Below are 16,761 nucleotides of genomic sequence, written 5' to 3' on the forward strand. Positions count from 1 at the left end.
GGGGATTCCTAAAATGTTGTCTTGCCTCCTAAAAACCCTTTCAAGACCTCTTTTTGCTAGTTGTTGCAATGCCATCCCAAAAATTTACCAAGAAAAATTATTTGCAGCCCAATCATGTTTTTATAATTAACCATGGAGAAAGAAGAGTTTTGCCCTTCTCAAACTCAAAAAGGATTATTTTATGAAAAGAAAGATATCCCTGAAGGAAGAGCAGAAGGATTTAAAAATATTTATGAAGTTGTACTGGTTCATTCCTATAGTGAAACTTGAGAGATCTTTCATCATGAAAGAATTCTCGTTATTGACCCCTCTAATTGGACTTTGGCAATACCAAAAGAGTGATATGAGAAATTAGACAGCTGTGAAATGTATCTCAATACAATAAAAGTAGCCCAAGTAAAAGGGAGTCCCGAAATAAAACAAAGACTGTTAAAGAAAATGAATGATTAGAAATGCTATCAAAATCATGAAGATGATGGATCAGATTTTTATGAAACCTTAGACGATGTGGGACTGGCAAATCTCGATAACATGATGGAAGGATGAGCTCATAGCTCTAAATTATTCTCAAAAACCCTAAACAAGCTTATTAGCCTTAATTACTCTTAAAGAATAGAAGTCAAGATATTTCTCGGTCAGATGACTTTAGCAAAAGAATCTCTGATACCAGCCTACCCTGCCTCCTATTCAAGCCTTCTGTCAGAAAGGATGCTACCACTTATTACACCTATTTAAAAAATAAAAAATAAAAGCCATGAAGGCTCTGCCACCTGTTGAAGTACTATGCCACTACTCGAAGATTCCCATACCACTTAACAGCCTTTTTGAAGATGTCAGAACGACCTGCCATGCCACTTGTTCGAAAAGAAAGAAGATCCTTAAGGATAATTATGCACTTCACCAGCCACCTGCTCAAAACGACAATTCCTGACGCCACCTGTCGAAGAAGAGATGAAGATGTCAGAAACTTGATGTTGCCAAATGACACCTGTTTCCATAGGATAACCATACTGAAAAAGTTGATAGACCACATGTCCAAAGAGAAGCAAGGCCTTATTAAGAAGGATGCCTGAAACATCTATAAAAAAGGCAGAAGGTAAGAAATTAGGGCATCAGTAGATCAATCGAATAAGTCCCCTCTCTTCTCTCTAATTCTCTCTTTATCTTTTTTCGCTCTCTCCCCATCAGAGTGGGTATTCTTTCTCTCTGACATTCTCCCCTTCCTCTTTTCTCCTTTCTGCTCGTCTTCGCTTCAAATATCTATTTGATCACTGTAAATACTTTGTATTTGTCTTATAAAGTTCATACAAGTTAGAATGTTTATTAAAAGAGTTGTAATCAAAAGAATTATCAGAGTTAAATACGCGATCAAGCCATGAGCCCATTGTGTATACAAGTCCGTTTCTCGTCTCTAGTTCTGTCATTGTACAATTCCAATAAAATCATGTTTATGTGAATTTTTTTAAATTTGTAGTTTTTTGTGCTTTGTACTTGTGCTTTTACTTTTTGATCAATTTATTATATATAAAAATTACACGTCAAAAGTTAAACACTATTCATGTCAGTTTTAAAATAACATGTATATATCTGGTTACTAGTCATGTCAGTTGATACTACTCACGTTTAAATCCTTAAACTCCAGAAAGAACCTTAAACTACATGCGAAATGATTGTATGAGTGTCTGATCGTCTTTTAATGATAAAGTTTTTTCTATTGTCCTAACAGTGTATTTGGCTCTAAGGTTGAAGGTTCCTATCCTATAGATACTAGTGGGTTTTATGATAGGTAGTTTCCAATTAGTTGGGACAGCTAAAGATTCAAAATCTTGTTCTTTCGTATTTAGTATTGTGAATCTAGAATTGCTACTATTTAAGACTTCTTGTTCTATTTTGGATTTAGTCGAAGTCTCGTTCAAAATCTCCATCTAACCTTTAGTTACTACGTCTGACGTTCCTTAGGCTTAAAACGTTCTGCTTAGCAATAACCGTCACAATGCACAAACGACCTAAAAAGCCATGTATCAACTCAAGCGGCAAACAACGGCCTCCCTCACTGATCTAGACAACTGCTTACAAGTTGGCTTCCACCTTCGACTATTGGTTGGCCTCACCTCCAGTTAGATTTTAACTTTAAACAAAACTGTTTCTAAAGCAAAACTAGGTTTTAGAAGTACTAGTTACTAACATACTCTAGTTAACAACCTAAGTACTGAAGTTGACTAGAATTTGGCTTTAGACTAGGTTCTACTCGGAATTTGGCATTTTAAACTACAGGTTTAAACAGATTATTAGGCTCGGTTTTGGGTCCACTTTGGCTCTGCCTATAGGTTTATCTGATCATTTGGCTCTGTTTTGGATTGTCTTTGGCTCTGATACCATTTGGATCGAAGCGTGTAAAAACTAATACAATCCAACTAATAAACAAAGTAGCTATGATACCATTTAAACGAAACGGGGATAAATTTTGTAAATATATTGCTAAATGAGTGAATAGTGTGCAAGGAATAGTAACGATGAATAGTGTCAAGTGAATAGTATTATGTGAATAGTGCTGAGAAACTATGTGAATGGTGACCGCCTATCTACGATGAATAGTATAATCTGTCAAATGTAGTTTAACGAGACTACCTCAACATTTCGCATGTAGGTTAAGGTATTTTGTAAAAATCTAAAAAACTAATATATTGCTAAATGAGTGAATAGTGTGCAAGGAATAGTAACGATGAATAGTGTCAAGTGAATAGTGTTATGTGAATAGTGCTGAGAAACTATGTGAATGGTGACCGCCTATTTATGATGAATAATATAATCTATCAAATGTAGTCTAACGAGACTACCTCAACATTGCGCATATAGTTTAAGGTTTTTTGTAGAGTTTAAGGATTTAAGCATAAATAGTATCTACTGAAATGAATAGTGATCAGGTACATGTGTTATTTTAAAATGTACATGAATAGTGCCTATCTTTTGACGTGTTACTTTTATATCTAATAAATTAATCAAAAAGTAAAAGAACAAAAAATTACGAATTTAAATAAATTCACATGAACAAGATTTTATTGGAATTGCACAGTGACAGAAACTAGAGACGAGAAACGAACTTCAATGCATGACATGCTCATGGCCTGATCACGTATCTGACTCTGACAATTCTTTTGATTTTAACTCTTCTAATAAACACTCTAACTTGTATGAACTTTACAAGACACATACATAGTATTTACAGCGATCAAATAGATCTTCAAGGCGAAGACGAAGAGAGGAAGGAGAGAATGTCAGAGAGAGAATCCTCACTCCGATGGGGAGAGAGAGAGAGAGAGAGCGAAGCAAGATAGAGAGAAGAGAAGGGACGGACATTTTCGATTGATCTATCGATGCCTTGATCTCTTGCCTTTGCCCCTTTTATAGAGGTTTCAGGTATCCTTCTGATAAGGCCTTGCTTCTCTTTGGACAGGTGGTCTGTCAACTTTTTCGGCATGGTTATCCTCTGGAATACAGGTGTCATTTGGCAACATCAAGTTTATGACATCTTTATCTCTTCCTTGACAGGTGGCTTCAGGAATCATCCTTTTGAGTAGGTGGCTGGTGAGGTGCATAGTTATCCTTAAGGATCTTCTTTCTTTTCGATCAACTGGCATGGCAGGTAGCTCTGACATCTTCAAAACGACTTTTTTAGGTGGTATGGGAATCTTCGGGTAGTGGCATAGTACTTCACTAGGTGGCAGGGTAGTACCTTCATAGCTTTTATTTTTTATTTTTCAAACCGGTGTAATAAGTGGTAGCGTCCTTTCTGACATAAGGCTTGAATAAGTGGTAGGGTAGGCTGATATCAGAGAATCTTTTGCTGAAGTCATCTGGCTGAGAAATATCTCAGCTTCTATTCTTTAAGAGTAATTAAGGCTGATAAGTTTTTTAGAGTTGATCTCTTGCCTTTGCCCCTTTTATAGAGGTTTCAGGTATCCTTCTTGATAAGGCCTTGCTTCTCTTTGGACAGGTGGTCTGTCAACTTTTTCGGCGTGGTTATCCTCTGGAATACAGGTGTCATTTGGCAACATCAAGTTTATGACATCTTTATCTCTTCCTTGACAGGTGGCTTCAGGAATCATCCTTTTGAGTAGGTGCTTGGTGAGGTGCATAGTTATCCTTAAGGATCTTCTTTCTTTTCGATCAACTGGCATGGCAGGTAGCTCTGACATCTTCAAAACGACTTTTTTAGGTGGTATGGGAATCTTCGGGTAGTGGCATAGTACTTCACTAGGTGGCAGGGTAGTACCTTCATAGCTTTTATTTTTTATTTTTTAAACCGGTGTAATAAGTGGTAGCGTCCTTTCTGACATAAGGCTTGAATAAGTGGTAGGGTAGGCTGATATCAGAGAATCTTTTGCTGAAGTCATCTGGCTGAGAAATATCTCAGCTTCTATTCTTTAAGAGTAATTAAGGCTGATAAGTTTTTTAGGGCTGATAAGCAATTTTTCAGACATAAGCTGGAGTCCGATCTTCACCCTGACTCCAGTGTTCAGAGCTGGACACCTTGTCTTCTGTTTCTAGGTCCTCCATCTCATCATCAAGATCTATCGCTCAATATTGTTCTTCGCATACCATCTTCCTTCTATTATTTTGGCCAAAATTAGAGGATCTGTTTCATTATCAATTTCATACTTCCATTTGATTATCCATGGGATATGTTTCTTCATTATAAACCGAGCCATTGACTTATCATTGTATCCCACTTTCGCATAAAAGTGATCTAAGAGTCTTCTTGGTAAAATTTCTCTTTTCACCCGAAGGTTTTTACCGAATTGAGAACTAATTCGGGAAAGATTCTTGGGTACAACTTGCACAGCTCTAGATCATCCATGTATGGGTATAACCCCGATTTTGGTAAGATAAGACATTATTCCAGGCATCCATGTAATTAAAATAATTCATTTTTAAATATGCTGAAAAAATAATATATTAGAATTTTCTCCTTCTATAAGATCTTTCCAGAAATACATTGGGTGTAACCGGCATTAAACTCTTCGGGCAATAGTATTTTTCTTATTTTGAGCTTTGAATAAGCAATTTTTGTCATAGATCTGTATTCATGCTTTATATAAGCACTATTAGTTTGAATCAGAATTTTCGCATAATATTCTCTATCTTTTTTAAAGGTTTTGATTGGAAAATACGCTTTTGGTCCCTTGTATTTTTTGGCAAGTTCCATAGGGGTTATTGATAGATCTTTGTCTTTGACTGTTAAGACTTTTTGAAGAGGAAAGAATCTGAAGAGAGTTATTTTCCGGCCATGAGACGAATATCCCATTGTTGCTCGCTTATCGGTGTATTCTGTAGCCTTTCCCTTATGGGTGATCCAAGCCAATTCTGCAAGAATTCACGAGTTAGATTTGTAAGTAGTGATTTGTGAATTATTTTTTAATATTTTTAATTAAGTTCGACTTGATGAGAAGAATGAACGTCTAAAATTTCAAGTGATTTTAATTTGTAAAATAAGAAATAAAAATTTAAATACGAAATGAGGTTGTAACCATTAGATCGGCGCAGATTGATTCAATCTGGGCCGTTGGCTGACACTGTAGCTGTTAATTGTAGGCTGATAGGATCCAATCCACATATATATATATATATATATATATATATATATATATATATATATATATATATATATATCTGATACCACTAATATTCCCAGCAATCTTTCTTCAGACTTTAAGTCTATTTTTAGAAATTTGAGCAATCTAGTTTTCAGCAATTATTCACTGAAGTAAATATTTTAACAAATCCTAAATATAGTAAAACTAATATTATAACAAATACAGAAAAAGGAGAGATATCAAGAATTATCCAACTAGTATACACAGTTCCTCGTACCTTAGTGCTAAATATAAATTTTAATTGCATTTCAAACAGCACAGAAAACAAGTATTTATTAATAGAGAAAGGTTACAGGACTTACTGGTTACAGATACATAAACTAGTAAACAGTTTCCATTCTTCAGGGCAATAGCTCTGAACAGAGGTGATATTACAGTTACACATTTAGTATCACTCTATGTGGTTTATAATATACCACGGCAAGAACTACAAACAGTAAAATTTTACAGAGAACAGAGAGTAGCGATCTTACTGAGAAATAGATTCGCAACAGTTACTCGGAAAATATGAAGAACTGAAAGAGCACAGGTATATAGCCTTCCTAGAAAACTTCTGAAATTAAATACAAGAGAGAGGGCTCAGAGAAAGGGCTTTAGAGGAATAGAGAAGTTGAGTTCTCCAGCCTGCCTTCCACTGGGAGGCTATCCTTGTATTTATAATCGCCGGATTTCAAATTCCATTGCATGATTTTGTATTAGTCATGTCTCCTTTTTGATAGGTGGCTGCTTTTCTGGTATCGGCAGAGACAGGTGGACTGGTAGCCGTCTTCATTTTGACAGGTGGCTGCTTTTCTGGTGTAAGCAGGGACAGGTGGACTGGTAGCCATCTTCTTTTTGACAGGTGGTTGCTTTTCTGGTGTCGGCAGGGACAGGTGGACTAGTAGCTGTCGTGTCTGTTACTGTAATGTTGGCAGGGCTTTGCTGTCAGTAAGTGGGAGTACTGTTTAGGATCAGGTGGCTGTCACTTATTTTGTCCGTAGGTTTTTGCTTTTGGTAAGTGGGAGTACTCTGCAGAATCTTTTTGGATTATCGGGCCTTTTTGAGCCTTGGGCTTCCGATTTGGTTCTATCGGAGAATTCATCATCGTCCATTCTGTATTCTTCTTCTTCATTCTGAGAAGACATAGCTGCATCGTCTGCCTCTCCTTCAAGAATTTCCAACAGTTGTCTTTTTAGTTCTTCCTTGGTGGACGCAGGGTTTTGTCTTTTCATTTTATTAATATATTATGAAAGACTATTTAGGTTTTCATATGGAACTTGTTTTGGTATTTTCTTCAGTTTTATATTTTCAAGATCAAGAGCTTTATTCTCGAACACATCCCACCATTTTATAAAAATCTTTTATCCCAATCTTGGGATATATTCAAAATTATTTGTCAAGTTCTCAGATATTTCGAATTTCCATTTCATAATCCATGGTACCTGATAGATAGCCATAAAGTACAAATGGTGGTCTATATTAGGATCTTTCCTATTAAATTTTACAAATTTAGCCTGGGCTATTTGTAGCTTTTCTGGAAGGATTTGGGAATCAGATCCCCAAATTAGGAACCAGTTTCTGAACCAATTTGGAAATGGCTCAATAACAGGCGTTTTAATTTGGATAAACCAAGTATGGGAGTTATTAATATTTTGGATTGCAAAAACCATATGCTAGGAATCCATATATTTTGAGTATTTGTAATACTTGTTATGGAAGTCTGGAGCCCGTAGTTTTCGTCCTCCCAATCTTTATAAGACAATATTTTTCTTATTTGCAATTTTGAGTAGGCAATTATTTTCGTAATCCTTTGATATAAGGGAACTAAAGTAATTGAACCTGTCTCAAGTAGAATGGCTTCGTACCATTTTCTGGTTTTATTGCCATTAGATGGATTCAAGTTATTGAGTAAATAAATGTTGGCAACCTTTTCTGGGTTTAGAGCCCAATGTTCATCTTCTATGATGGAGTCTATTAGAAAAGTGGTTTCTTCAAATTGAGATTTTCCTGTGGGAGATACTTTATTTGGGATTGGTGACTGGGAGAATACTGGGCTTGGGTACTGGCTTATTTGATTAGAATATTCTGGATAGATTGTCAAAGGTCTAGCAGGTGAAGAGGGTGAAGAAGGTGGGTAACTGATTATTAGAGAGCCAACATATGGAGATGGAACAATTTCCATTTTAGCATTTCCTTTATTTTGTATGTTCATATTTAATATTTGCTTTTGCTGCTGGCTAGGTTGCTGGCTGGCTAGATCTCTCTACCCCCTGCAAAAATTCGCGAGTGAGAAAGTCAGGAAGAGAGTTAGAGGTACCATGAAGGTGTTCAATAGTAAAATCGAAAGAGGAAAGGATAGCTTGCCATCAGGCAAAAATTTGCTTAGAGACGAGATTCTTGACATCTTTTTGCAGAATTTCTGTAGCGGCTTTAGAGTCAGTACGTATTAAAAAGGTAGTCTTTAAGATATCACTCTGAAATTTAGTAACACAATGGACAATGGCCAAAATTTCTTTTTTAACAGTGGAATAATTTTGTTGTGTAGTATTCCATGCTTTGGAGGTATAACAAACTAGTTGTTCTGTATTGCCAATTTTTTTTTTTAATATTCCTCCTAATCCAAGTTCGGAGGCATCACACTCTATTATTTTATAGGCATCTTGGTCGGATAATCCCAGACAAGGGAGTTCTTTGGCTTTACTCTTGAGCTTTTGGACTGCAACAGTATGCTCATGGGTCCACTTAGGAGGATTCTTTTTTAACCTTTCATATAAAGGTTTTGCTATGATTGCCAATTGTTCTAGGAATCAGAAATATAATTTAAGCATCCTAGAAATCTCTGAAGCTCTGTTTTATTTAAGATTGTATCAGGAAATTTACTTTCAAACTCTATTGCTCTGTCAATTGGGATAATAGTTCCTTGACATATATTATGCCTTAAGAATCTAATCTTGGTTTGGCATAAATGAATTTTCTTAGCAGAAACAAATAAGCCTGCATTTTTTAATGCGTTCAGAAAGGCATTAATATGCTTCAAATGCTGATGAAGATTTTCTGAAAAGATTAAAACATCATTTATATAGACAATCATAAATTTAATATAGGGATTAAACACATCATTCATTATTTTCTGAAATTCAGAAGGGGCATTTTTAAGGCCAAATGGCATGACATTCCATTCATACTGACCGAAAGGAACATTAAAAGCTGTTTTATATCGGTCCTTTTCATCTATTTGGATCTGCCAATATTCGGATTTTATGTCGAATTTTGAGAATATACAGGCATTGAGTAACCTATCTAGTAGGTCTCTTTTATTGGGTACTCGATATCTTATCCATTTCAGTACTTTATTTAAAGGTTTATAGTTTATTACTAATCTAGGTACTCATCTTTCTTTTTTTGAGGCTTTTTCAACATAGAAAGCTGCACAACTCCAAGGAGATGAGCTTTTTCTTATTAAATTTTTCTGAAGTAATTCATCTATTTCTTTTTTACATATTTTTAGTAATTTTGAATTCATCTGTATTGGTCTTGCTTTTGTAGGAATTTTATTTTCTGTGAACCCTTCTTCATATGGCAAACTTACCATATGTTTTTTTCTGTTCCAGAATGCGTTTGGTAATTCGCTGCAGACTTCTTTTTCTAATTGGGTTTTAATATTTTCAATTTTCTTTTGAACTTCCGGGAGTAACAACTCATTTTCTATTTGTTTATATCTTATTTCTTTTACCTTTGGCTTGTCTATAAAGTCAATCTTAATTCTATGGCCATTTAGGTTTGTCTTTATTCCTGTATTAATTATTTTTAAAGGATAAAGTAGATTTAAAAATGGAGTTCCTAATATGACGGCTTGGCTCAATCCTTTGACCATGATAAAAGGTGTGTCAAAACAGCTGCCATTTTTTCAAACAATTGCATCTGTTACTTTGTAGTTTATTAAAAGCTTGCTTCCATCAGCTGTATTGAGTATTTGAGTAGTCTTATCAAAATATTTTGTTGGTACTAATCCCTCATTTATGCAATTTAAATCAGCTCCAGAGTCTATAAGAACAAGAGATTTAAAACTATAATCATTTTTTACCACTATTCGTACGAAAGTATACCATTTTTGGGTAATAACCTTATCTATTATGTTTAAATGGTTTTCACCGGATGATTCCGTTTTATCACTAGGTATCATTTTATTACTAGATTTAAGTAGTTCATTAAACTCTAACTCTTCATCAGAACCGTCTTCCGAAAATTCAGTACTCATTTCTAGTATTCTAATTCTGTTTTTCAATTGTTGTATTTCAGGTTTTACTTCATTAATCTCTTGTTTTAATTCTGCTATAGTTGGTTCTTTTGTTGTATTATTTCTTTTATTTATTCTTTTAAGTATTTCAGACAGACTATAATCATCTTGGGGTTTTACCAGTTGCGGAGGTTTATTTTTTGCTTTAGTTACTTGTATATATTGAGTTATTGCTTCTGTTTTTTCTCCTGGGTCAGAGATTTTATCTATAAGGTCTAAAATCAAATTTTCTTCTTTAATAAGGGTATTACAGAAACAATCATTCATTTTTACATCAGGTCTGAATCCTGATTTGATTCCAAACTACTCCATAGGAAGTTTTCATCTTCTATTTTACCTATTAATGATTCTGTCTCGGATTCTGAATAGTCACTATCAGTTTCATTAATTTGGATAATATCATATATTTGACCTTTTATAGTTTCTTCTTGTTCTAAAGCATCTATTTTCTTTTTTACTCTACAAGTACTCTTGTAGTGGCCAACTTTTCCACATCTATAACAAACTGGAAGTTTCTTTTTCCTTGATTTAAATTTATTTTTAAGGGCAAATTTTTTAATAAATTTATTCCTTTGGTCTTTTTTCGAGGGTTTATTTAAAGGTCTATATTTTTTATTTCTTTTCTTATAGTGTTTTTTAATTGAAGGAATTATATTATAACCAAACTGTTCACAGAAGTCTCCTAATTCTTTCTTTCCTGTCATTCTTTGCTTATCTAGCTGCCTTTTTAATTTTAGGTCAGTAGAAAGAGCTAAACCTTCTGCACATATTTCTGCAGAAAGTTCTCCTAATGTAAACTGAGAATATGGGATTATTCCATTATTTTTATTTTTTAGTCTATTCTTAACCTTTTCTACAAAAAGGTAAGGGAGACCAGCTATGAATTTTTCTTTCCAGTGGTCAGCACTGGAGTCTTCTCTTAATAAGAGTGTTGAGAAAAAGACATCCTTATACCATTTATAATGAGAGTGTAGGACATCTAATATTAGAAAGCAAATCTTCAGACCTAGCATCTAGTAGGGTAGTGCTACCTACAAAGTGAAGGGTTATCGTATATATGAGTGTATTTACCGCATCGCTCTCACTATACGGTATATCTTGATTATGTTCATTTTTTACAACCTATAGACGAGTTGCATTTAATATTTGGTTTTTAGTAATTTCACTCATATGGAAGTCCCACCAGCCCCTTAACCAGCCAGTAAAGCCACATATAATGGCTTTAGCAACATCTTGATCATGGCTGCCTGAGACTTTGCATGTTATAGTATACATGGTCATATGTCTCATGGTATCTAATATCTGATGGTCTGACATTCCATCTATATTTCAATTAACTATGGTTCTTCCTGAATATGACACCATATGAGAAATTAGATCTTCCTCGAATTGTATATCTACGGTTGTAGGGCGAGTATGGTACATCCTTGCAAGAGAAGTAGGTCTCCATTTTTTCCCATAATCTATTCTGTTAATTTCAAGATTTTTTTCTTTAAAGGCTTGTTCTATATTTGGTATTTCATCAAGTTTTATTTGTTCTTCCTGAAGAACCATGGCTTTTGATTCTACTACTATTCCTTTCCCCTTTGATTCTTTTAAATTTAACTGTGATAGTCTTTTTACTAATTCATTCATTAAATCTTTATTATCTTCTTTTAGATTAAATCGGTCTTTATTTATTGTTGGAGGTGGTTTGAATATTATTGCCTTCTTTTTTTCTTCTATTTTTCTTTGAGGTTGACTAATAATATTTTCTATCCTAGTGGCTTGTTTTCCAAGAGATTGAAGATACATATTAGTATAATTGTTTTGTTCTACTATAAGTGGAATTATTTCTACCTTATGAGTATGTTCACTTGGGATTACCTTAGAGGGAGATGCCTGGGTTTTTAATTTTCCCTTTGACGTTCCTTTTATTTGGAGAGCCCGTTCTGGAGGATGTATACTTTGAACCTCCTCTCCTTCAGTTGTATAAAAGGTTTGGTATTGACTTTCAAGGGTATTTATTTCAAAATTAGGTATCTGATATCCCTTTTCTTTGAGGGTTGCTTTAAGCCATTCAAAGACCCTTATATTTTGCTCATACTTTTTTAAGAACTTATTATATCTTTTATGACAAGCATCTATTAGTTCTGTTGAAAAATATTTTAAGTACCAATTTTTTATGTTTGCATGTTGTTCTGACAAGTAGTCATTTTTTATGAATTCTAAGTCTACCCTCTGTTTTTTCTGTATTGTCAGGGCTTGGAAGTCTAGGTCCGAATTTGTAAGCTCAGTTCTTGAAGAACTAGCATTTGTAGCTTTGTATTCTGGTATATGAATATTGTCCGTTGTTCTATTCAGACCTTGTATTATAAATTCATTTCCTATTGTTGAAGTAGAATGTCTTGCAGGAGCCGACACTTTCTTCTGTGACTTTATCTTATTGTCATCTGAAATCCTTAATCTAGTTCTGCGATTACTATTGAATTGTAATTCAATGTCTCCGTCTGGGTACTCAATTATTTGTTTTGGGTTTGTATTTATAGGAGTCCTATAGTGCTGATTTTCATTATGAATGGACCAGGTTTCTGGTAGATTTATTTGGGACCAATCTATAGATTTGGGTATTACAGTATTGGATTTTTCCATGTTGGTATGGAAGAATAAAGTTTGCCCTTTAGTATCAATATTTAACACATTCGGACTAAGCGTGTTCATAACCTTATAACAACTTCTATATATTAATTCTATATTTTGTGACTCAGGGTTCATGTCAAAACCTTGTGTTTTCAAGTTTAGTGTAAGTACTTTGAGTAGGTTTGGGTCTCTAAGAGAAACTGAAAAATTCGGAAAGCAATTAAAGTAGAAGGGACCAATGCATAAATTCGATTCAACTATTCTTAACATTGAGTCAGTAAACCTTTTGTGTCGACTGTCACGTAAACATAATAATATTGAATTGTTTAATTCTAACCTTGTAAGAGGCTTAATAGCTATTTGTATTATGCCTATATGTAGGTACTTGTAATCTTTATGCTTATGGGACTGGATCATTTTATTAGATAGTAATTAAAAGCTTTCTATATATATATATATATGGATAAAGATAGGATATGCAGCCTAGCTTAGATAAGCTAAATGCGCCAACAACCCAGATTGAATCTGGACCGATCTGATGATCACGGATGTCCGATAGTGTTTGAATTTTAAATTTTTTCTACAAATCCAAATCACTTAAAATTTTAGGCGTGTGTTTATCAAAAATAGGTGAATATTCCAAAAATATTAAAAAAATATTTTACATGAAAAAATTGACCAAAATGTCCCTTTAAGTTTCGGGGGTATTTTGGTCAATTAAGTTTTTGTGGATAATGTTTTTTATATTTTTATTAGGTGCGCCTTGATGAGAAGAACATACACCTAAAATTTCAAGTGATTTGGATTTATAAAAAAAAAAATTAAAATTCAAACACTACCAGACATCCGTGATAGTCAAGTCAGCACAGATTCGATCTGGGCCGTTGACGCATTTATCTTATCTAAGCTAGGCTGCACTCTTTAGCTTTTTTCTATATATATATTTGAAGTTTTTCCAACGCTTAAAGGCGAAAATGAACAGTGATTTCGCCTACCCTCATGACCGTCCAAAGTTCATCGCACGGTCGCGATTGTCCAGTAGTGTTTCATTTTTTTCTGCAAATCGGAATGATTTGAAATTTGGAGCGTGTGTACATCTTAGTGAGGCACACCTAATAAAAATATAAAAAAAAGTAATTCGCAAAAAAATGATCAAAATACCTCTGAAATTTTTGGGGGGTATTTTGATCAATTTATTTCATGTAAATTTTTTTTTTAATATTTTTCCTGAATTCACTTATTTTTGATGAACACATGCTCCAAATTTCATATCATTCCGATTTGTAGAAAAAAAAAGAGAAATAAAACACTACTGGACAATCGTGACCGTGCGATGAACTTTGGACGATGATGAGGGTAGGCGAAATCACTGTTCATTTTCGCCTATAGGAATTTTGTAGTATCTTCTCTTTATATATATATATATATATATATATATATATGTATATATACACATAAGTGTCACTAGACGGGTTGCTATCCTGAATTATCTTTAGTTTATTATGATATATGTTTATAAATGAGGTTATTTTATGTTCATTGCAGTGAGTTAGTTTGTCTTCCTTGCTTGTTTTTCTGCACTCTCTTCTATCTACTTCTTACATATGTCTAACTCTTATCCCCTCTTTGTCATCTCTTTATATCACCATGCAATTTTTTGTAAGTTTGAAATCAAAATTTTGTTTTACTTGTAATTTTTCTCTGTATTCAACCTTTTAGAATTAACAAACTGATGACCCTTGTCTGGTTTAAATTTTAGTAAGTTTCTTAAGTTCTATTACTCTTTGTCATCTGTTTATATCTTTATGCAATTTTTTGTATGTAGTTTGAAATCAAAATTTTGTTTTATTTCATTAGGCTTTTTTCTCACAACTTTGATTCATTCTCTATATTCAACATCTTCTTTTTCTCCTTTTCCCGTTTCAATTAGAGCACTGCCTCCTTCACTTGGCACTAACATGCTCATCTACATCGGTTAGAATTAACAAACTGATGATCCGGTTGGTCCAAATTTTAGTAGGGTTTCTTAAGTTCTGGTACTCTAATGAAATTAACACATCCTGTATTTATGCATGCTTTGTCAACATCTTGTGTATCTTTTGGTTCAACATCAGCCCAACTTCCATAGATTTCTTTCCTTATATTTTCAGTTTAATATTAGAGACACCAGTATCCTTATCATCATACTTCTCAATTCCAAGATTGACATCTCATTTGTTTATGCTTACAATTAGAGCATGTTCGTTTGGGGGAAGGGTTGTCTCTAGAAGACAAACTTTCTCCATTACTTTAGCATGGAACTGTTTAGTACATCCTACACATGAGTTCTTCCTCCAAAATGGTAACAATTTTCGACGGACATCCTACACATGAGTTCTTCCTCCAAAATGGTAACAATTTTCGACGGGGTACGCAATCCCTACCTTTTTTCCTTGTCGCTCAACCTTTCTTCCCTGCTATGTGAGAATTAAAACCAGGTACCCCAATCTTTCTTCCTCGCTAGGTGAGAGATAAAACCAGGTACCCCAACCTTTCTTCCTCGCCAGGTGAGAGCTAAAACCAGGTACCTCCCCTCCTCTTTTCTATCTCCCTCGTGTTCTCTCTGCATACTCTCTCTCTTTCTTCTCATTTCTCCCTCTCTCCATCTTGGTTCTCTCTCCTCTCTCTCCCCTATTCTCTCTGTGCTCTCTCTTCGTCTCTGCCTCTCTCTCTATCTCGGTTCTCTTCTCTCTCTCTCTCTTGTTCTCTTTGCACTCACTATCTCTTCATCTCTCACCCTCTCTCTCTATCTCGGTTCTCTCCTCTTTTTCATCTGCTCTTCTATTCCTCTCCCCTGTTCTCCTAATCGTCAACTTCCACACAGAGACCTAAGGGAGAAAGCTGTAGAGGAAAAGTGAGAGAGAGTGGGTTTGGCCTCAGAAAGGGTATTCACATTGTGGGCTTCTTGATTGCATGATCTGATAGCAGGGACAGAGGTGTTTACATTTATGGTTGAATGGAGTTGCAGAAAGAGGAGATGATCTTCTTTTGTGAGGTGAAGAGGTGGTGAAAGAGAGAAAGAATGATGCATTTAGTGGCCCACATAGGTTGGCCTCAGTAGCAGTACGAAGAAGGCTGTTGCGTGGTTGCCGGATAACCCATTCTTCCCCTCTCATTTATCTCTATTATGTAGTTTTTTTCTCCCTCTTTCCCTTCTTTTTCTCTATCCTTTTTAAGTGCTATGAATGCGGAAGGATGGGAATGTGGGTCGATGGTTTTATTCATCGCTCTACTCGTCATGTTGTCATAGCTGATGGTGGCTTTGTTGTCTTCTTCTGATCTGTCATGGAAGGCAATTACTAGGCGTTGAGAACATTGCCCTGAATCTGTTGGTACTGTGGGTTTAGAAGGCATTTTCTTGTGTTTATTCCTTTGTTCTTGTTGGTTGTTTTCATATGTTCTTTCCGTCTCTATTTCTCTCCTTTCTTGCTCTTCTTTAGTGTTAATGGTTTTAATTTGGTTTGAGAGAAATTATGTGGGGTCTTCCTTTTGAGATGCTATAATTTAACATCATTATATGATGGGAAAATCCCCCATGAGCTTTCATCATCTAGCCTTACATGGACAATATGTTGCTTATATTTAGTAATCTAATGCTACAAGAACAGTATGGTGATGGCTTGTCAATTTCTAGATCATTACGTTGATGAATATAAATGTCCCATCGTTTTGAAATGGGTATGTATATAATGCAAAGATTTTATATCCTCCTCTCAATATTTTGAGATATGAAAGGTAAACACTCCTTTGTGCGACAGAGTACATGTTGTTTCCTGAAGCTATTGTCTCTATGCGATTGTGATTCATTTTATATCTGAATAAGAACCCAAGACCTTCCTAAAGCTACTGTCTCTATGAGATTGTGATTCATTTTATATCTGAATAATAACCCAAGACCTTTCTATGACCTTTCTGGATCAACTAAATGAAGTGTTCCATTGTGGTTACTATTGAATTGTGCTCACTAAGTGCATTTATTTTCTCCTGGATTTCCTTTTATTAGGAGGCGATTTGGCCTCTGATGTTTTTCTTATTGCCATATTGTACAATGTCCTGTCCTAAAATAAGTTAACGTATTAAATGTATGAGATCACTGTTTTATGTACTATTTTCATGAATAATGTTTTATGTACTTTTCATGAATAACGTATTAAATGTATGAGATCACTTTTA

At 34.6% G+C, this 16,761-nt stretch overlaps 1 long non-coding RNA gene across 6 annotated transcripts in view; it reads left to right on the forward strand.

The window, feature by feature from the left end:
* The window catches only part of LOC110007259 (uncharacterized), a 43,802-nt gene extending 27,539 nt beyond the window's left edge, over positions 1 to 16,263 (forward strand). The window contains exons 3-4 of one of the 6 annotated variants that reach the window (XR_016061337.1): positions 12,172 to 15,112; positions 15,413 to 16,263. This is a non-coding gene — a long non-coding RNA (uncharacterized LOC110007259). Of the gene's footprint in view, positions 1 to 12,171 lie in introns of all 6 variants that reach the window. The other 5 variants (XR_002280936.2, XR_016061334.1, XR_016061335.1 and 2 more) reach the window with 5 other exon arrangements.
* Positions 16,264 to 16,761: the final 498 nt, after the last annotated feature.

This window comes from Amborella trichopoda, chromosome 8 (assembly GCF_054954075.1).
Source record: "Amborella trichopoda isolate Santa Cruz 75 chromosome 8, AtrichopodaSantaCruz75HAP2 v2.0, whole genome shotgun sequence".
NCBI lineage: Eukaryota > Viridiplantae > Streptophyta > Magnoliopsida > Amborellales > Amborellaceae > Amborella > Amborella trichopoda.